Source organism: Spea bombifrons, chromosome 3 (assembly GCF_027358695.1).
Source record: "Spea bombifrons isolate aSpeBom1 chromosome 3, aSpeBom1.2.pri, whole genome shotgun sequence".
Taxonomy (NCBI): domain Eukaryota; kingdom Metazoa; phylum Chordata; class Amphibia; order Anura; family Pelobatidae; genus Spea; species Spea bombifrons.
In genome coordinates this window covers 28,030,973-28,049,748 of record NC_071089.1, presented here as the reverse complement: position 1 = coordinate 28,049,748, position 18,776 = coordinate 28,030,973, and the positions used below count along the sequence as shown (strand labels likewise).

Here is an 18,776-nt window from a genome sequence, read left to right as displayed (position 1 = left end):
ACTGCACCATGAGAATGTTTAAACATTCGGCTTACAAAGCACAGCCCATTCTTCTTCAAAAGCAAGCGAGCATGTGTGCCGAAACCCGGGATCGAACCAGGGACCTTTAGATCTTCAGTCTAACGCTCTCCCAACTGAGCTATTTCGGCAAGCAATGAAAGGCTGCTAGCAAGTCTACATGGGACAGGGAAGCCTGTTTAATAGCCAGTAAACCACTGCACCATGAGAATGTTTAAACATTCGGCTAACAAAGCACAGCCCATTCTTCTTCAAAAGCAAGCGAGCATGTGTGCCGAAACCCGGGATCGAACCAGGGACCTTTAGATCTTCAGTCTAACGCTCTCCCAACTGAGCTATTTCGGCGTGCAAGGAAAGTTTGCTAGCAAATCTACACGGGACGGGGAAGCCTGTTTAATAGCCAGTAAACTACTGCACCATGCGAATATTTTAAAATCCGGCTTACACAGTACAGTACATTTTTCTTGAAAATAAGCGAGCAGGTGTGCCTAAACCCGGGATCGAAACATGGATCTTTAGATCTTCAGTCTAACGCTCTCCCAACTGAGCTATTTCAGCATGCAAGAAATGGCTGCTAGCAAATCTACACGGGACAGGGAAGCCTGTTTAATAGCCAGTAAACTCCAGCACCATGAGAATATTTCGGCATACGAGAAAAAGATGCTAGCAAGTCTACATGAGACGGGGAAACCTGTTTAATAGCCAGTATGCTGCACCATGAGAATATTTAAACATTCGGCTTACAAAGTACAGCCCATTCTTCTTCAAAACGAGGCAAGCATATGTGCCGAAACCCGGGATCGAACCAGGGACCTTTAGATCTTCAGTCTAACGCTCTCCCAACTGAGCTATTTCGGCATGCAAGAAAAAGCTGCTAGCAGGTCTACATGAGACGGGGAAACCTGTTTAATAGCCAGTATGCTGCACCATGAGAATATTTAAACATTCGGCTTACAAAGTACAGCCCATTCTTCTTAAAAGTAAGCGAGCAGGTGTGCCGAAACCCGGGATCGAACCAGGGACCTTTAGATCTTCAGTCTAACGCTCTCCCAACTGAGCTATTTCGGCATGCGAGAAAACGATGCTAGCAAATCTGCATGGGACAGGAAAGCCTGTTTAATAGCCAGTAAACTGCTGCACCATGAGAATATTAAAAAATTCGGCTTACAAAGTACAGCCCATTCTTCTTCAAAAGCAAGTGAGCATGTGTGTTGAAACCTGGGATTGAACAAGGGTCCTTCAGATGTTCAGTCTAATGCTCTCCCAACCGAGCTATTTCGGCACGCAACAAAAGGCTGCTAGCAAGTCTACATGGGACAGGGAAGCGGGTTTAATAGCCAGTAAACCACTGCACCATGAAAATATTTAAACATTCGGCTTACAAAGTACAGCCCATTCTTCTTCAAAAGCAAGCGAGTATGTATGCCGAAACCCGGAATCGAACCAGGGACCTTTAGATCTTCAGTCTAACGCTCTCCCAACTGAGCTATTTCAGCATGCGAGAAAACGATGCTAGCAAATCTGCACGGGACAGGAAAGCCTGTTTAATAGCCAGTAAACTGCTGCACCATGAGAATATTTAAAAATTCGGCTTACAAAGTACAGCCCATTCTTCTTCAAAAGGGAGCGAGCATGTGTGCCGAAACCCAGGATGGAACCAGGGACCTTTAGATCTTCAGTCTAACGCTCTCCCAACTGAGCTATTTCGGCATGTGAGGAAAAGCTGCTAGCAAATCTACACGGGACGGGGAAGCCTGTTTAATAGCCAGTAAACTGCTGCACCATGCGAATATTTAATAATCCGGCTTACACAGTACAGTCCATTCTTCTTGAAAATAAGTGAGCAGGTGTGCCTAAACCCAGGATCGAACCAGGGACCTTTAGTCTAACGCTCCCCCAACTGAGCTATTTCGGCATGCAAGAAAAGGCTGCTAGCAAATCTACACGGGACGGGGAAGCCTGATTAATAGCCAGTAAACAGCTGCACCATGAGAATATTTAACCGCTTAACGACCTTTGCCGGTTCAGGACCGTCACGGAAAAATGGTCACTTAACGACCTTTGACGGTCCTGAACCGTCAAAAAATTAAATAAGCTTAGAAAGTGATCAACGATCACTTTCTTCGATTAAACAGCGTTGCTGTAATGCCTCGATGTCGAGGCATTCAGTAACGCCGAGATCGGCATCGGGGGCCATATCTGGCCTCTCCCCGGGGCGTCAACATCCGCCATACATTGTATGGCGGCGGATGCCCGTTTTAAAAGTGTTTAGGAGGCGATCAACGATCACCTCCTAAACTTAAATGGTGTCGCTCGAATGCCTCGATCGGGAGGCATCCAGCGACACCAAACACTGACCTCTAGATGGACTGTGACCACTCCGGAGAAGTGGGTGCATGGAAAGGGTTAAAATAACAGCACTTGAAATACCCTGGGGTGTCTAGTTTTCAAAAATATATGGTTTGACGGGGTTAAACTGAGTTAACCGGCTTCAAAGATATTCCATAGAGATGGAGGCAGAAAGTCCAAATGACCACCTGAATTACGCATGCCCCAAAAGTAGCCAAGAAATGGCTGCTAGCAAATCTACACGGGACGGGGAAGCCTGTTTAATAGCCAGTAAACTCCTGCACCATGAGAATATTTAAACATTCGGCTCACAAAATACAGCCCATTCTTCTTAAAAGCAAGCGAGCAGGTGTGCCGAAACCCGGGATCGAACTAGGGACCTTTAGATCTTCAGTCTAACGCTCTCCCAACTGAGCTATTTCGGCATGCAATGAAAGGCTGCTAGCAAGTCTACATGGGACAGGGAAGCCTGTTTAATAGCAAGTAAACTCCAGCACCATGAGAATATTTCGGCATGCAAGAAAAAGCTGCTAGCAGGTCTACATGAGACGGGGAAACCTGTTTAATAGCCAGTATGCTGCACCATGAGAATATTTAAACATTCGGCTTACAAAGTACAGCCCATTCTTCTTCAAAAGGAGACAAGCATATGTGCCGAAACCCGGGATCGAACCAGGGACCTTTAGATCTTCAGTCTAACGCTCTCCCAACTGAGCTATTTCGGCATGTGGGGAAAAGCTGCTAACAAATCTACACAGGACGGGGAAGCCTGTTTAATAGCCAGTAAACTGCTGCACCATGCGAATATTTAAACATTCGGCTTACAAAGTACAGCCCATTCTTCTTAAAAGTAAGCGAGCAGTTGTGCCGAAACCCAGGATCGAACCAGGGACTTTTAGATCTTCAGTCTAACGCTCTCCCAACTGAGCTATTTCGGCTTGCAAGAAAAGTTGCTAGCAGGGCTACATGAGACGGGGAAACCTGTTTAATAGCCAGTATGCTGCACCATGAGAATATTTAAACATTCGGCTTACAAAGTACAGCCCATTCTTCTTAAAAGCAAGTGACCAGGTGTGCTGAAACCCGGAATTGAACCAGGGACCTTTAGAGATTCAGTCTAACGCTCTCCCAACTGAGCTATTTCAGCATGCAATATAAGGCTGCTAGCAAGCCTATATGGGACAGGAAAGCCTGTTTAATAGCCAGTAAACTGCTGCACCATGAGAATATTTAAAAATTTGGCTTACAAAGTACAGCCCATTCTTCTTCAAAGGGAGGCGAGCATGTGTGCTGAAACCCGGGATCGAACCAGGGACCTTTAGATCTTCAGTCTAACGCTCTCCCAACTGAGCTATTTCGGCATGCGAGGAAAAGCTGCTAACAAATCTACACAGGACGGGGAAGCCTGTTTAATAGCCAGTAAAGTGCTGCACCATGCGAATATTTAAACATTCGGCTTACAAAGTACAGCCCATTCTTCTTAAAAGTAAGCGAGCAGGTGTGCCGAAACCCAGGATCGAACCAGGGACCTTTAGATCTTCAGTCTAACGCTCTCCCAACTGAGCTATTTCGGCTTGCAAGAAAAGTTGCTAGCAAATCTGCACGGGACAGGAAAGCCTGTTTAATAGCCAGTAAACTGCTGCACCATGAGAATATTTAAAAATTCGGCTTACAAAGTACAGCCCATTCTTCTTCAAAAGGAAGCGAGCGTGTGTGCCGAAACCCGGGATCGAACCAGGGACCTTTAGATCTTCAGTCTAACGCTCTCCCAACTGAGCTATTTCGGCATGCGAGAAAAAGCCGCTAGCAGGTCTACATGAGACGGGGAAACCTGTTTAATAGCCAGTATGCTGCACCATGAGAATATTTAAACATTCGGCTTACAAAGTACAGCCCATTCTTCTTAAAAGCAAGCGACCAGGTGTGCTGAAACCCGGGATTGAACCAGGGACCTTTAGTCTAACGCTCTCCCAACTGAGCTATTTCAGCATGCAATAAAAGGCTGCTAGCAAGTCTACATGGGACAGGGAAGCCTGTTTAATAGCCAGTAAACCACTGCACCATGAGAATATTTAAAAATTCGGCTTACAAAGCACAGCCCATTCTTCTTCAAAAGCAAGCGAGCATGTGTGCCGAAACCCGGGATCGAACCAGGGACCTTTAGATCTTCAGTCTAACGCTCTCCCAACTGAGCTATTTCGGCATGCAAGGAAGGTTTGCTAGCAAATCTACACGGGACGGGGAAGCCTGTTTAATAGCCAGTAAACTGCTGCACCATGCGAATATTTAAAAATCCGGCTTACACAGTACAGTCCATTTTTCTTGAAAATAAGCGAGCAGGTGTGCCTAAACAGGGGATCGAAACATGGATCTTTAGAGCTTCAGTCTAACGCTCTTCCAACTGAGCTATTTCAGCATGCGGGAAATGGCTGCTAGCAAATCTACACGGGACGGGGAAGCCTGTTTAATAGCCAGTAAACTCCTGCACCATGAGAATATTTAAACATTCGGCTTACAAAGTACAGCCCATTCTTCTTCAAAAGGACGCAAGCACGTGTGCCGAAACCCGGGATCGAACCAGGGACCTTTAGATCTTCAGTCTAACGCTCTCCCAACTGAGATATTTCGGCATGCAACCAAAGGCTGCTAGCAAGTCTACATGGGACAGGGAAGCCTGTTTAATAGCCAGTAAACCACTGCACCATGAGAATATTTAAACATTCGGCTTACAAAGCACAGCCCATTCTTCTTCAAAAGCAAGCGAGCATGTGTGCCGAAACCTGGGACCGAACCAGGGACCTTTAGATCTTCAGTCTAACGCTCTCCCGACTGAGCTATTTCGGCATGCAAAGAAAGTTTGCTAGCAAATCTACACGGGACGGGGAAGCCTGTTTAATAGCCAGTAAACTGCTGCACCATGCGAATATTTTAAAATCCGGCTTACACAGTACGGTCCATTTTTCTTGAAAATAAGCGAGCAGGTGTGCCTAAACCCGGGATCCAAACATGGATCTTTAGATCTTTAGTCTAATGCTCTCCCAACTGAGCTATTTCAGCATGCAAGAAATGGCTGCTAGCAAATCTACACGGGACAGGGAAGCCTGTTTAATAGCCAGTAAACTACTGCACCATGAGAATATTTAAACATTCGGCTCAAAAAATACAGCCCATTCTTCTTAAAAGCAAGCGACCAGGTGTGCCGAAACCCGGGATCGAACTAGGGACCTTTAGATCTTCAGTCTAACGCTCTCCCAACTGAGCTATTTCGGCATGCAACAAAAGGCTGCTAGCAAGTCTACATGGGACAGGGAAGCCTGTTTAATAGCCAGTAAACTCCAGCACCATGAGAATATTTCGGCATGCAAGAAAAAGCTGCTAGCAGGTCTACATGAGACGGGGAAACCTGTTTAATAGCCAGTATGCTGCACCATGAGAATATTTAAACATTCGGCTTACAAAGTACAGCCCATTCTTCTTCAAAAGGAGGCAAGTATATGTGCCGAAACCCGGGATCGAACCAGGGACCTTTAGATCTTCAGTCTAACGCTCTCCCAACTGAGCTATTTCGGCATGTGAGGAAAAGCTGCTAACAAATCTACACAGGACGGGGAAGCCTGTTTAATAGCCAGTAAACTGCTGCACCATGCGAATATTTAAACATTCGGCTTACAAAGTACAGCCCATTCTTCTTAAAAGTAAGCGAGCAGTTGTGCCGAAACCCGAGATCGAACCAGGGACCTTTAGATCTTCAGTCTAACGCTCTCCCAACTGAGCTATTTCAGCTTGCAAGAAATTGTTGCTAGCAAATCTGCAAGGGACAGGAAAGCCTGTTTAATAGCCAGTAAACTGCTGCACCATGAGAATATTTAAAAATTCGGCTTACAAAGTACAGCCCATTCTTCTTCAAAAGGAAGCGAGCATGTGTGCCGAAACCCGGGATCGAACCAGGGACCTTTAGATCTTCAGTCTAACGCTCTCCCAACTGAGCTATTTCGGCTTGCAAGAAATTGTTGCTAGCAAATCTGCAAGGGACAGGAAAGCCTGTTTAATAGCCAGTAAACTGCTGCACCATGAGAATATTTAAAAATTCGGCTTACAAAGTACAGCCCATTCTTCTTCAAAAGGAAGCGAGCATGTGTGCCGAAACCCGGGATCGAACCAGGGACCTTTAGATCTTCAGTCTAACGCTCTCCCAACTGAGCTATTCTGGCATGCAATGAAAGGCTGCTAGCAAGTCTACATGGGACAGGGAAGCCTGTTTAATAGCCAGTAAAGCACTGCACCATGAGAATGTTTAAACATTCGGCTTACAAAGCACAGCCCATTCTTCTTCAAAAGCAAGCGAGCATGTGTGCCGAAACCCGGGATCGAACCAGGGGCCTTTAGATCTTCAGTCTAACGCTCTCCCAACTGAGCTATTTCGGCGTGTAAGGAAAGTTTGCTAGCAAATCTACACGGGACAGGGAAGCCTGTTTAATAGCCAGTAAACTACTGCACCATGAGAATATTTAAACATTCGGCTTACAAAGTACAGCCCATTCTTCTTCAAAAGGAGGCAAGCATATGTGCCGAAACCCGGGATCGAACCAGGGACCTTTAGATCTTCAGTCTAACGCTCTCCCAACTGAGCTATTTCGGCATGCAAGAAAAAGCTGCTAGCAGGTCTACATGAGACGGGGAAACCTGTTTAATAGCCAGTATGCTGCACCATGAGAATATTTAAACATTCGGCTTACAAAGTACAGCCCATTCTTCTTAAAGGTAAGCGAGCAGGTGTGCCGAAACCCGGGATCGAACCAGGGACCTTTAGATCTTCAGTCTAACGCTCTCCCAACTGAGCTATTTCGGCATGTGAGAAAATGATGCTAGCAAATCTGCATGGGACAGGAAAGCCTGTTTAATAGCCAGTAAACTGCTGCACCATGAGAATATTAAAAAATTCGGCTTACAAAGTACAGCCCATTCTTCTTCAAAAGCAAGTGAGCATGTGTGTTGAAACCTGGGATTGAACAAGGGTCCTTCAGATGTTCAGTCTAATGCTCTCCCAACCGAGCTATTTCGGCATGCAACAAAAGGCTGCTAGCAAGTCTACATGGGACAGGGAAGCGCGTTTAATAGCCAGTAAACCACTGCACCATGAGAATATTTAAACATTCGGCTTACAAAGTACAGCCCATTCTTCTTCAAAAGCAAGCGAGTATGTATGCCGAAACCCGGGATCGAACCAGGGACCTTTAGATCTTCAGTCTAACGCTCTCCCAACTGAGCTATTTCAGCACGCGAGAAAACGATGCTAGCAAATCTGCACGGGACAGGAAAGCCTGTTTAATAGCCAGTAAACTGCTGCACCATGAGAATATTTAAAAATTCGGCTTACAAAGTACAGCCCATTCTTCTTCAAAAGGGAGCGAGCATGTGTGCCGAAACCCAGGATGGAACCAGGGACCTTTAGATCTTCAGTCTAACGCTCTCCCAACTGAGCTATTTCGGCATGTGAGGAAAAGCTGCTAGCAAATCTACACGGGACGGGGAAGCCTGTTTAATAGCCAGTAAACTGCTGCACCATGCGAATATTTAATAATCCGGCTTACACAGTACAGTCCATTCTTCTTGAAAATAAGTGAGCAGGTATGCCTAAACCCAGGATCGAACCAGGGACCTTTAGTCTAACGCTCCCCCAACTGAGCTATTTCGGCATGCAAGAAAAGGCTGCTAGCAAATCTACACGGGACGGGGAAGCCTGTTTAATAGCCAGTAAACAGCTGCACCATGAGAATATTTAACCCCTTAACGACCTTTGCCGGTTCAGGACCGTCACGGAAAAACGGTCACTTAACGACCTTTGACGGTCCTGAACCGTCAAAAAATTAAATAAGCTTAGAAAGTGATCAACGATCACTTTCTTCGATTAAACAGCGTTGCTGTAATGCCTCGATGTTGAGGCATTCAGTAACGCCGAGATCGGCATCGGGGGCCATATCTGGCCTCTCCCCGGGGCGTCAACATCCGCCATACATTGTATGGCGGCGGATGCCCGTTTTAAAAGTGTTTAGGAGGCGATCAACGATCACCTCCTAAACTTAAATGGTGTCGCTCGAATGCCTCGATCGGGAGGCATCCAGCGACACCAAACACTGACCTCTAGATGGACTGTGACCACTCCGGAGAAGTGGGTGCATGGAAAGGGTTAAAATAACAGCACTTGAAATACCCTGGGGTGTCTAGTTTTCAAAAATATATGGTTTGACGGGGTTAAACTGAGTTAACCGGCTTCAAAGATATTCCATAGAGATGGAGGCAGAAAGTCCAAATGACCACCTGAATTACGCATGCCCCAAAAGTAGCCAAGAAATGGCTGCTAGCAAATCTACACGGGACGGGGAAGCCTGTTTAATAGCCAGTAAACTCCTGCACCATGAGAATATTTAAACATTCGGCTTACAAAATACAGCCCATTCTTCTTAAAAGCAAGCGACCAGGTGTGCCGAAACCCAGGATCGAACCAGGGACTTTTAGATCTTCAGTCTAACGCTCTCCCGACTGAGCTATTTCGGCATGCAAGGAAAGTTTGCTAGCAAATCTACACGGGACGGGGAAGCCTGTTTAATAGCCAGTAAACTACTGCACCATGCGAATATTTTAAAATCCGGCTTACACAGTACAGTACATTTTTCTTGAAAATAAGCGAGCAGGTGTGCCTAAACCCGGGATCGAAACATGGATCTTTAGATCTTCAGTCTAACGCTCTCCCAACTGAGCTATTTCAGCATGCAAGAAATGGCTGCTAGCAAATCTACACGGGACAGGGAAGCCTGTTTAATAGCCAGTAAACTCCAGCACCATGAGAATATTTCGGCATGCGAGAAAAAGCTGCTAGCAGGTCTACATGAGACGGGGAAACCTGTTTAATAGCCAGTATGCTGCACCATGAGAATATTTAAACATTCGGCTTACAAAGTACAGCCCATTCTTCTTCAAAAGGAGGCAAGCATATGTGCCGAAACCCGGGATCGAACCAGGGACCTTTAGATCTTCAGTCTAACGCTCTCCCAACTGAGCTATTTCGGCATGTGAGGAAAAGCTGCTAACAAATCTACACAGGACGGGGAAGCCTGTTTAATAGCCAGTAAACTGCTGCACCATGCGAATATTTAAACATTCGGCTTACAAAGTACAGCCCATTCTTCTTAAAAGTAAGCGAGCAGGTGTGCCGAAACCCAGGATCGAACCAGGGACCTTTAGATCTTCAGTCTAACGCTCTCCCAACTGAGCTATTTCAGCTTGCAAGAAAAGTTGCTAGCAGGTCTACATGAGACGGGGAAACCTGTTTAATAGCCAGTATGCTGCACCATGAGAATATTTAAACATTCGGCTTACAAAGTACAGCCCATTCTTCTTAAAAGCAAGCGACCAGGTGTGCTGAAACCCGGAATTGAACCAGGGACCTTTAGTCTAACGCTCTCCCAACTGAGCTATTTCAGCATGCAATAAAAGGCTGCTAGCAAGTCTACATGGGACAGGGAAGCCTGTTTAATAGCCAGTAAACCACTGCACCATGAGAATATTTAAAAATTCGGCTTACAAAGCACAGCCCATTCTTCTTCAAAAGCAAGCGAGCATGTGTGCCGAAACCCGGGATCGAACCAGGGACCTTTAGATCTTCAGTCTAACGCTCTCCCAACTGAGCTATTTCGGCATGCAAGGAAAGTTTGCTAGCAAATCTACACGGGACGGGGAAGCCTGTTTAATAGCCAGTAAACTACTGCACCATGAGAATATTTTAAAATCCGGCTTACACAGTACAGTACATTTTTCTTGAAAATAAGCGAGCAGGTGTGCCTAAACCCGGGATCGAAACATGGATCTTTAGATCTTCAGTCTAACGCTCTCCCAACTGAGCTATTTCAGCATGCAAGAAATGGCTGCTAGCAAATCTACACGGGACAGGGAAGCCTGTTTAATAGCCAGTAAACTCCAGCACCATGAGAATATTTCGGCATACGAGAAAAAGATGCTAGCAAGTCTACATGAGACGGGGAAACCTGTTTAATAGCCAGTATGCTGCACCATGAGAATATTTAAACATTCGGCTTACAAAGTACAGCCCATTCTTCTTCAAAACGAGGCAAGTATATGTGCCGAAACCCGGGATCGAACCAGGGACCTTTAGATCTTCAGTCTAACGCTCTCCCAACTGAGCTATTTCGGCATGCAAGAAAAAGCTGCTAGCAGGTCTACATGAGACGGGGAAACCTGTTTAATAGCCAGTATGCTGCACCATGAGAATATTTAAACATTCGGCTTACAAAGTACAGCCCATTCTTCTTAAAAGTAAGCGAGCAGGTGTGCCGAAACCCGGGATCGAACCAGGAACCTTTAGATCTTCAGTCTAACGCTCTCCCAACTGAGCTATTTCGGCATGCGAGAAAACGATGCTAGCAAATCTGCATGGGACAGGAAAGCCTGTTTAATAGCCAGTAAACTGCTGCACCATGAGAATATTAAAAAATTCGGCTTACAAAGTACAGCCCATTCTTCTTCAAAAGCAAGTGAGCATGTGTGTTGAAACCTGGGATTGAACAAGGGTCCTTCAGATGTTCAGTCTAATGCTCTCTCAACCGAGCTATTTCGGCACGCAACAAAAGGCTGCTAGCAAGTCTACATGGGACAGGGAAGCGGGTTTAATAGCCAGTAAACCACTGCACCATGAGAATATTTAAACATTCGGCTTACAAAGTACAGCCCATTCTTCTTCAAAAGCAAGCGAGTATGTATGCCGAAACCCGGAATCGAACCAACAAAGCACAGCCCATTCTTCTTCAAAAGCAAGCGAGCATGTGTGCCGAAACCCGGGATCGAACCAGGGACCTTTAGATCTTCAGTCTAACGCTCTCCCAACTGAGCTATTTCGGCATGCAAGGAAAGTTTGCTAGCAAATCTACACGGGACGGGGAAGCCTGTTTAATAGCCAGTAAACTACTGCACCATGCGAATATTTTAAAATCCGGCTTACACAGTACAGTACATTTTTCTTGAAAATAAGCGAGCAGGTGTGCCTAAACCCGGGATCGAAACATGGATCTTTAGATCTTCAGTCTAACGCTCTCCCAACTGAGCTATTTCAGCATGCAAGAAATGGCTGCTAGCAAATCTACACGGGACAGGGAAGCCTGTTTAATAGCCAGTAAACTCCAGCACCATGAGAATATTTCGGCATACGAGAAAAAGATGCTAGCAAGTCTACATGAGACGGGGAAACCTGTTTAATAGCCAGTATGCTGCACCATGAGAATATTTAAACATTCGGCTTACAAAGTACAGCCCATTCTTCTTAAAAGTAAGCGAGCAGGTGTGCCGAAACCCGGGATCGAACCAGGGACCTTTAGATCTTCAGTCTAACGCTCTCCCAACTGAGCTATTTCGGCATGCGAGAAAACGATGCTAGCAATTCTGCATGGGACAGGAAAGCCTGTTTAATAGCCAGTAAACTGCTGCACCATGAGAATATTAAAAAATTCGGCTTACAAAGTACAGCCCATTCTTCTTCAAAAGCAAGTGAGCATGTGTGTTGAAACCTGGGATTGAACAAGGTTCCTTCAGATGTTCAGTCTAATGCTCTCCCAACCGAGCTATTTCGGCACGCAACAAAAGGCTGCTAGCAAGTCTACATGGGACAGGGAAGCGGGTTTAATAGCCAGTAAACCACTGCACCATGAGAATATTTAAACATTCGGCTTACAAAGTACAGCCCATTCTTCTTCAAAAGCAAGCGAGTATGTATGCCGAAACCCGGAATCGAACCAGGGACCTTTAGATCTTCAGTCTAACGCTCTCCCAACTGAGCTATTGCAGCATGCGAGAAAATGATGCTAGCAAATCTGCACGGGACAGGAAAGCCTGTTTAATAGCCAGTAAACTGCTGCACCATGAGAATATTTAAAAATTCGGCTTACAAAGTACAGCCCATTCTTCTTCAAAAGGGAGCGAGCATGTGTGCCGAAACCCAGGATGGAACCAGGGACCTTTAGATCTTCAGTCTAACGCTCTCCCAACTGAGCTATTTCGGCATGTGAGGAAAAGCTGCTAGCAAATCTACACGGGACGGGGAAGCCTGTTTAATAGCCAGTAAACTGCTGCACCATGCGAATATTTAATAATCCGGCTTACACAGTACAGTCCATTCTTCTTGAAAATAAGTGAGCAGGTGTGCCTAAACCCAGGATCGAACCAGGGACCTTTAGTCTAACGCTCCCCCAACTGAGCTATTTCGGCATGCAAGAAAAGGCTGCTAGCAAATCTACACGGGACGGGGAAGCCTGATTAATAGCCAGTAAACAGCTGCACCATGAGAATATTTAACCGCTTAACGACCTTTGCCGGTTCAGGACCGTCACGGAAAAACGGTCACTTAACGACCTTTGACGGTCCTGAACCGTCAAAAAATTAAATAAGCTTAGAAAGTGATCAACGATCACTTTCTTCGATTAAACAGCGTTGCTGTAATGCCTCGATGTCGAGGCATTCAGTAACGCCGAGATCGGCATCGGGGGCCATATCTGGCCTCTCCCCGGGGCGTCAACATCCGCCATACATCGTTTTAAAAGTGTTTAGGAGGCGATCAACGATCACCTCCTAAACTTAAATGGTGTCGCTCGAATGCCTCGATCGGGAGGCATCCAGCGACACCAAACACTGACCTCTAGATGGACTGTGACCACTCCGGAGAAGTGGGTGCATGGAAAGGGTTAAAATAACAGCACTTGAAATACCCTGGGGTGTCTAGTTTTCAAAAATATATGGTTTGACGGGGTTAAACTGAGTTAACCGGCTTCAAAGATATTCCATAGAGATGGAGGCAGAAAGTCCAAATGACCACCTGAATTACGCATGCCCCAAAAGTAGCCAAGAAATGGCTGCTAGCAAATCTACACGGGACGGGGAAGCCTGTTTAATAGCCAGTAAACCCCTGCACCATGAGAATATTTAAACATTTGGCTTACAAAATACAGCCCATTCTTCTTAAAAGCAAGCGACCAGGTGTGCCGAAACCCGGGATCGAACTAGGGACCTTTAGATCTTCAGTCTAACGCTCTCCCAACTGAGCTATTTCGGCATGCAATGAAAGGCTGCTAGCAAGTCTACATGGGACAGGGAAGCCTGTTTAATAGCCAGTAAACTCCAGCACCATGAGAATATTTCGGCATGCGAGAAAAAGCTGCTAGCAGGTCTACATGAGACGGGGAAACCTGTTTAATAGCCAGTATGCTGCACCATGAGAATATTTAAACATTCGGCTTACAAAGTACAGCCCATTCTTCTTCAAAGGGAGGCGAGCATGTGTGCTGAAACCCGGGATCGAACCAGGGACCTTTAGATCTTCAGTCTAACGCTCTCCCAACTGAGCTATTTCGGCATGCGAGGAAAAGCTGCTAACAAATCTACACAGGACGGGGAAGCCTGTTTAATAGCCAGTAAACTGCTGCACCATGCGAATATTTAAACATTCGGCTTACAAAGTACAGCCCATTCTTCTTAAAAGTAAGCGAGCAGGTGTGCCGAAACCCAGGATCGAACCAGGGACCTTTAGATCTTCAGTCTAACGCTCTCCCAACTGAGCTATTTCGGCTTGCAAGAAAAGTTGCTAGCAAATCTGCACGGGACAGGAAAGCCTGTTTAATAGCCAGTAAACTGCTGCACCATGAGAATATTTAAAAATTCGGCTTACAAAGTACAGCCCATTCTTCTTCAAAAGGAAGCGAGCGTGTGTGCCGAAACCCGGGATCGAACCAGGGACCTTTAGATCTTCAGTCTAACGCTCTCCCAACTGAGCTATTTCGGCATGCGAGAAAAAGCTGCTAGCAGGTCTACATGAGACGGGGAAACCTGTTTAATAGCCAGTATGCTGCACCATGAGAATATTTAAACATTCGGCTTACAAAGTACAGCCCATTCTTCTTAAAAGCAAGCGACCAGGTGTGCTGAAACCCGGGATTGAACCAGGGACCTTTAGTCTAACGCTCTCCCAACTGAGCTATTTCAGCATGCAATAAAAGGCTGCTAGCAAGTCTACATGGGACAGGGAAGCCTGTTTAATAGCCAGTAAACCACTGCACCATGAGAATATTTAAAAATTCGGCTTACAAAGCACAGCCCATTCTTCTTCAAAAGCAAGCGAGCATGTGTGCTGAAACCCGGGATCGAACCAGGGACCTTTAGATCTTCAGTCTAACGCTCTCCCAACTGAGCTATTTCAGCATGCAAGGAAGGTTTGCTAGCAAATCTACACGGGACGGGGAAGCCTGTTTAATAGCCAGTAAACTGCTGCACCATGCGAATATTTAAAAATCCGGCTTACACAGTACAGTCCATTTTTCTTGAAAATAAGCGAGCAGGTGTGCCTAAACACGGGATCGAAACATGGATCTTTAGAGCTTCAGTCTAACGCTCTTCCAACTGAGCTATTTCAGCATGCGGGAAATGGCTGCTAGCAAATCTACACGGGACGGGGAAGCCTGTTTAATAGCCAGTAAACTCCTGCACCGTGAGAATATTTAAACATTCGGCTTACAAAGTACAGCCCATTCTTCTTCAAAAGGACGCAAGCACGTGTGCCGAAACCCGGGATCGAACCAGGGACCTTTAGATCTTCAGTCTAACGCTCTCCCAACTGAGCTATTTCGGCATGCAACGAAAGGCTGCTAGCAAGTCTACATGGGACAGGGAAGCCTGTTTAATAGCCAGTAAACCACTGCACCATGAGAATATTTAAACATTCGGCTTACAAAGCACAGCCCATTCTTCTTCAAAAGCAAGCGAGCATGTGTGCCGAAACCTGGGATCGAACCAGGGACCTTTAGATCTTCAGTCTAACGCTCTCCCAACTGAGCTATTTCGGCATGCAAGGAAAGTTTGCTAGCAAATCTACACGGGACGGGGAAGCCTGTTTAATAGCCAGTAAACTGCTGCACCATGCGAATATTTTAAAATCCGGCTTACACAGTACGGTCCATTTTTCTTGAAAATAAGCGAGCAGGTGTGCCTAAACCCGGGATCCAAACATGGATCTTTAGATCTTCAGTCTAATGCTCTCCCAACTGAGCTATTTCAGCATGCAAGAAATGGCTGCTAGCAAATCTACACGGGACGGGGAAGCCTGTTTAATAGCCAGTAAACTACTGCACCATGAGAATATTTAAACATTCGGCTTACAAAGTACAGCCCATTCTTCTTCAAAAGGAGACAAGCGTGTGTGCCGAAACCCGGGATCAAACCAGGGACCTTTAGATCTTCAGTCTAACGCTCTCCCAACTGAGCTATTTCGGCATGCAAGGAAAGGCTGCTAGCAAATCTACACGGGACGGGGAAGCCTGTTTAATAGCCAGTAAACTGCTGCACCATGCGAATATTTAAAAATCCAGGTTACACAGTACAGTCCATTCTTCTTGAAAATAAGTGAGCAGGTGTGCCTAAACCCGGGATCGAAACATGGATCTTTAGATCTTCAGTCTAACACTCTCCCAACTGAGCTATTTCGGCTTGCAAGAAAATGTTGCTAGCAAATCTGCACGGGACAGGAAAGCCTGTTTAATAGCCAGTAAACTGCTGCACCATGAGAATATTTAAGCATTCGGCTTACAAAGAACAGCCCATTCTTCTTCAAAAGTAAGCGAGCATGTGTGCCGAAACCCGGGATTAAACCAGGGACCTTTAGATCTTCAGTCTAACGCTCTCCCAACTGAGCTTTTTCGGCATGCAATAGATGGCTGCTAGCAAGTCTACACGGGATGGGGAAGCCTGTTTAATAGCCAGTAAACTGCTGCACCATGGAATATTTAAACATCCAGCTTACAAAGTACAGCCCATTCTTCTTAAAAATTAGCAAGCAGGTGTGCTGAAACCCGGGACTGAGCCAGGGACCTTGAGATCTTCAGTCTAACGCTCTCCCAACGGAGCTATTTCGGCATGCTAGCAAATCTACACGGGACGGGAAAGCCAGTTTAATAGCCAGTAAATTGCTGCACCATGAGAATATTTAAACATTTGGCTTACAAAGTACAGCCCATTCTTCTTCAAAAGCAAGTGAGCATGTGTGCCGAAACCCAGGATCGAACCAGGGACCTTTAGATCTTCCGTCTAACGCTCTCCCAACTGGGCTATTTCAGCATGCAAGAAAAGGCTGCTAGCAAATCTACACGGGACGGGGAAGCCTGTTTAATAGCCAGAAAACTGGCGTACCATGAGAATATTTAAACACCGGGCTTACAAAGTACAGCCCATTCTTCTTCAAAAGCTAGCGAGCATGTGTGCCGAAACCCAGGATCGAACCAGGAACCTTCAGATCTTCAGTCCAACGCGCTCCCAACTAAGCTATTTCGGCATGCACGAAAAGGCTGCTAGCAAATCTACACGGGACGGGGAAGCCTGTTTAATAGCCAGTAAACTGGTGCACCATGAGAATATTTAAAAATCCGGCTTACAAAGTACAGCCCATTCTTCTTCAAAACCAACCCGGTCTCTCCAGACCCCCCTGAGAATCTGTCTCTGCTTGCAGGTTTAATACAGGTACTACATTCAGTATGCAAGTCAACGGAGCCCAGGTTTCTAATCACAATGTAATTAGTAAAATAAATGGGGGGGGGAATAATAATAATAATAAGAAATCAGGGGAACCTTCAAGTTCCAAAAAAAATAAAAAAGGCAATAAAAATAATACATATATATATATATATATATAATAAAATATTTTTGTGAGCAAGTCCTAAAATTAGCACTTTAGCTTAAAACAGTTCTCCCATGGAAAGAGTTAAAATACTGGCATGTTAAATGCCCATGGGGTGTCTACTTTTAAAAAATGGATGATTTGATAGGGTAAATTGAATTGGCCGGGATGACCACACGTCTAGTTTCCAATTAGAAAAATGCACACGTCCCAAATGTGGCCTTTTAGTTCCCATAAACCAGACAAACCCATGCATGTGGGTATCATTGTACTTTATGTACTGCATATGCCAGGAGCTGTAAATTCATACCTAAAGTAAACCGCAAAAAATGGACTACCTCAAAGTTTGACAAAAACTGGTGGTAGAATTAGTGCATGGAAAGAGTTAAAATCCTAGCATTTGAAATACCCTGGGGTATCTAGTTTTCAAAAATATATGATTTGATGGGGTAAATTGGCCGGGTTCAAAGATACCCGAAATGGCACATGGGGGGAAGAATTCCCAGATTTGGAAAAAATGGTTTTGAAATAGCAAAACACTATCTGTGCTTATTGCCCCATAACGTGCAGAAAAAAGCAAAAAAAACATAAAAACATTGGGTATTTCTAAACTATATAGTATGAATAGTAGATTCTATTTATCAGGTACCTTTTATAGATGAATAAAATATTTTTCAAGTAAAAGTTAGAAAAAGTCATTTTTTTCTAAATTTTTCACCATATTTTATACTTTTTTTAATAGTAAATAATATGATACAATCAAAACAATGTCATCTAAAGAAAGCCCTTCTTGTCCTGAAAAAAACAATATATAACTTGTGTGGGTAAACGGGAAAGAATAAAAATACAGCTAAACACGAGCAGCGCAGAAATGTTAAAACAGCTATTGTCACGAAGGGTACAAAAAATCCCCCACACATTCCTACGGCTGGCACACGCTTCTATCAGATGACGTTTGGCTGAAGAGAACAGAATTATCGGCATCCGTATTTTTAGTACCTGTAGAAAAAGACATCAGTTTCATAACTTCAACTCAATCATTTCCGTTCCCCTATCTCCCCATACACGCTGATATACTGACCGATAGTGCCCACACGGAGAAGCTCTAGACGCACGGAACGCGGACGCCACCTAGAAGGGAAATGTATTGACGTCAGTCCACATGGAGAACGGACGCCACCTAGAGGGGAAACGTATTGACGTCAGACGCAAAAAAAGAAAAAAAAGATGGCGCCACACACATAAAAGAACGTTTGAGGACTCCAATCAACACTCCTGATGAAGCCAGAACCGGCAAAACGCGTAGAGTGAATGACCTAGGAACTTTTTACCGGTATACATGGACTTATCTTTTTATGGACTCTTTTATACATGTTTTTTTATTATTATTTTTATACTTTATATATATATATGTTAATACGAGCATTATTTGCTGTATATCATGCAAATTTAGTCTCATTTTAACCCTGGCATGGACCCAGAATAAAAATACTATTTTTACTACAATACCTCTGGTGTTGCAGTCTATAGTCATTTCCTGATATATATATATAAAGCACCCTCTGAGTTTGAGCTGCAAAGCTCCATGCACCTACCTTAAAATAGGCCCGGACTGACTGGGCCTATGCGGGCTCTACGGCCGCATTAACGCAGGGCATAAGGGGTACCTGCCCCTTAAGCCCGCAGCAAC

General features: G+C 45.0%; 24 non-coding genes across 24 annotated transcripts; all 24 read right to left on the bottom strand.

Annotated features, from left to right (window-relative positions):
• Positions 1–76: 76 nt before the first annotated feature.
• TRNAF-GAA (transfer RNA phenylalanine (anticodon GAA)) lies at positions 77–149 on the bottom strand. The gene has a single exon. It is a non-coding gene; the product is annotated as a tRNA-Phe (tRNA).
• Positions 150–290: 141 nt separating this feature from the next.
• On the bottom strand, positions 291–363 carry TRNAF-GAA (transfer RNA phenylalanine (anticodon GAA)). Its single transcript has one exon. It is a non-coding gene; the product is annotated as a tRNA-Phe (tRNA).
• Positions 364–803: 440 nt separating this feature from the next.
• Positions 804–876, bottom strand: TRNAF-GAA (transfer RNA phenylalanine (anticodon GAA)). The gene has a single exon. It is a non-coding gene; the product is annotated as a tRNA-Phe (tRNA).
• A 137-nt stretch (positions 877–1,013) lies between these two features.
• Positions 1,014–1,086, bottom strand: TRNAF-GAA (transfer RNA phenylalanine (anticodon GAA)). Its single transcript has one exon. It is a non-coding gene; the product is annotated as a tRNA-Phe (tRNA).
• Positions 1,087–1,441: 355 nt separating this feature from the next.
• On the bottom strand, positions 1,442–1,514 carry TRNAF-GAA (transfer RNA phenylalanine (anticodon GAA)). The gene has a single exon. It is a non-coding gene; the product is annotated as a tRNA-Phe (tRNA).
• Positions 1,515–3,019: 1,505 nt separating this feature from the next.
• Positions 3,020–3,092, bottom strand: TRNAF-GAA (transfer RNA phenylalanine (anticodon GAA)). Its single transcript has one exon. It is a non-coding gene; the product is annotated as a tRNA-Phe (tRNA).
• Positions 3,093–4,081: 989 nt separating this feature from the next.
• Positions 4,082–4,154, bottom strand: TRNAF-GAA (transfer RNA phenylalanine (anticodon GAA)). Its single transcript has one exon. It is a non-coding gene; the product is annotated as a tRNA-Phe (tRNA).
• A 343-nt stretch (positions 4,155–4,497) lies between these two features.
• TRNAF-GAA (transfer RNA phenylalanine (anticodon GAA)) lies at positions 4,498–4,570 on the bottom strand. Its single transcript has one exon. It is a non-coding gene; the product is annotated as a tRNA-Phe (tRNA).
• Positions 4,571–5,864: 1,294 nt separating this feature from the next.
• Positions 5,865–5,937, bottom strand: TRNAF-GAA (transfer RNA phenylalanine (anticodon GAA)). Its single transcript has one exon. It is a non-coding gene; the product is annotated as a tRNA-Phe (tRNA).
• Positions 5,938–6,291: 354 nt separating this feature from the next.
• TRNAF-GAA (transfer RNA phenylalanine (anticodon GAA)) lies at positions 6,292–6,364 on the bottom strand. Its single transcript has one exon. It is a non-coding gene; the product is annotated as a tRNA-Phe (tRNA).
• A 141-nt stretch (positions 6,365–6,505) lies between these two features.
• TRNAF-GAA (transfer RNA phenylalanine (anticodon GAA)) lies at positions 6,506–6,578 on the bottom strand. Its single transcript has one exon. It is a non-coding gene; the product is annotated as a tRNA-Phe (tRNA).
• Positions 6,579–6,719: 141 nt separating this feature from the next.
• On the bottom strand, positions 6,720–6,792 carry TRNAF-GAA (transfer RNA phenylalanine (anticodon GAA)). The gene has a single exon. It is a non-coding gene; the product is annotated as a tRNA-Phe (tRNA).
• A 141-nt stretch (positions 6,793–6,933) lies between these two features.
• Positions 6,934–7,006, bottom strand: TRNAF-GAA (transfer RNA phenylalanine (anticodon GAA)). Its single transcript has one exon. It is a non-coding gene; the product is annotated as a tRNA-Phe (tRNA).
• Positions 7,007–7,143: 137 nt separating this feature from the next.
• TRNAF-GAA (transfer RNA phenylalanine (anticodon GAA)) lies at positions 7,144–7,216 on the bottom strand. Its single transcript has one exon. It is a non-coding gene; the product is annotated as a tRNA-Phe (tRNA).
• Positions 7,217–9,362: 2,146 nt separating this feature from the next.
• Positions 9,363–9,435, bottom strand: TRNAF-GAA (transfer RNA phenylalanine (anticodon GAA)). Its single transcript has one exon. It is a non-coding gene; the product is annotated as a tRNA-Phe (tRNA).
• A 555-nt stretch (positions 9,436–9,990) lies between these two features.
• On the bottom strand, positions 9,991–10,063 carry TRNAF-GAA (transfer RNA phenylalanine (anticodon GAA)). Its single transcript has one exon. It is a non-coding gene; the product is annotated as a tRNA-Phe (tRNA).
• A 440-nt stretch (positions 10,064–10,503) lies between these two features.
• TRNAF-GAA (transfer RNA phenylalanine (anticodon GAA)) lies at positions 10,504–10,576 on the bottom strand. Its single transcript has one exon. It is a non-coding gene; the product is annotated as a tRNA-Phe (tRNA).
• Positions 10,577–10,713: 137 nt separating this feature from the next.
• TRNAF-GAA (transfer RNA phenylalanine (anticodon GAA)) lies at positions 10,714–10,786 on the bottom strand. Its single transcript has one exon. It is a non-coding gene; the product is annotated as a tRNA-Phe (tRNA).
• A 421-nt stretch (positions 10,787–11,207) lies between these two features.
• Positions 11,208–11,280, bottom strand: TRNAF-GAA (transfer RNA phenylalanine (anticodon GAA)). Its single transcript has one exon. It is a non-coding gene; the product is annotated as a tRNA-Phe (tRNA).
• A 439-nt stretch (positions 11,281–11,719) lies between these two features.
• TRNAF-GAA (transfer RNA phenylalanine (anticodon GAA)) lies at positions 11,720–11,792 on the bottom strand. Its single transcript has one exon. It is a non-coding gene; the product is annotated as a tRNA-Phe (tRNA).
• A 2,341-nt stretch (positions 11,793–14,133) lies between these two features.
• Positions 14,134–14,206, bottom strand: TRNAF-GAA (transfer RNA phenylalanine (anticodon GAA)). The gene has a single exon. It is a non-coding gene; the product is annotated as a tRNA-Phe (tRNA).
• Positions 14,207–14,549: 343 nt separating this feature from the next.
• TRNAF-GAA (transfer RNA phenylalanine (anticodon GAA)) lies at positions 14,550–14,622 on the bottom strand. The gene has a single exon. It is a non-coding gene; the product is annotated as a tRNA-Phe (tRNA).
• A 354-nt stretch (positions 14,623–14,976) lies between these two features.
• TRNAF-GAA (transfer RNA phenylalanine (anticodon GAA)) lies at positions 14,977–15,049 on the bottom strand. The gene has a single exon. It is a non-coding gene; the product is annotated as a tRNA-Phe (tRNA).
• Positions 15,050–15,190: 141 nt separating this feature from the next.
• TRNAF-GAA (transfer RNA phenylalanine (anticodon GAA)) lies at positions 15,191–15,263 on the bottom strand. Its single transcript has one exon. It is a non-coding gene; the product is annotated as a tRNA-Phe (tRNA).
• Positions 15,264–18,776: the final 3,513 nt, after the last annotated feature.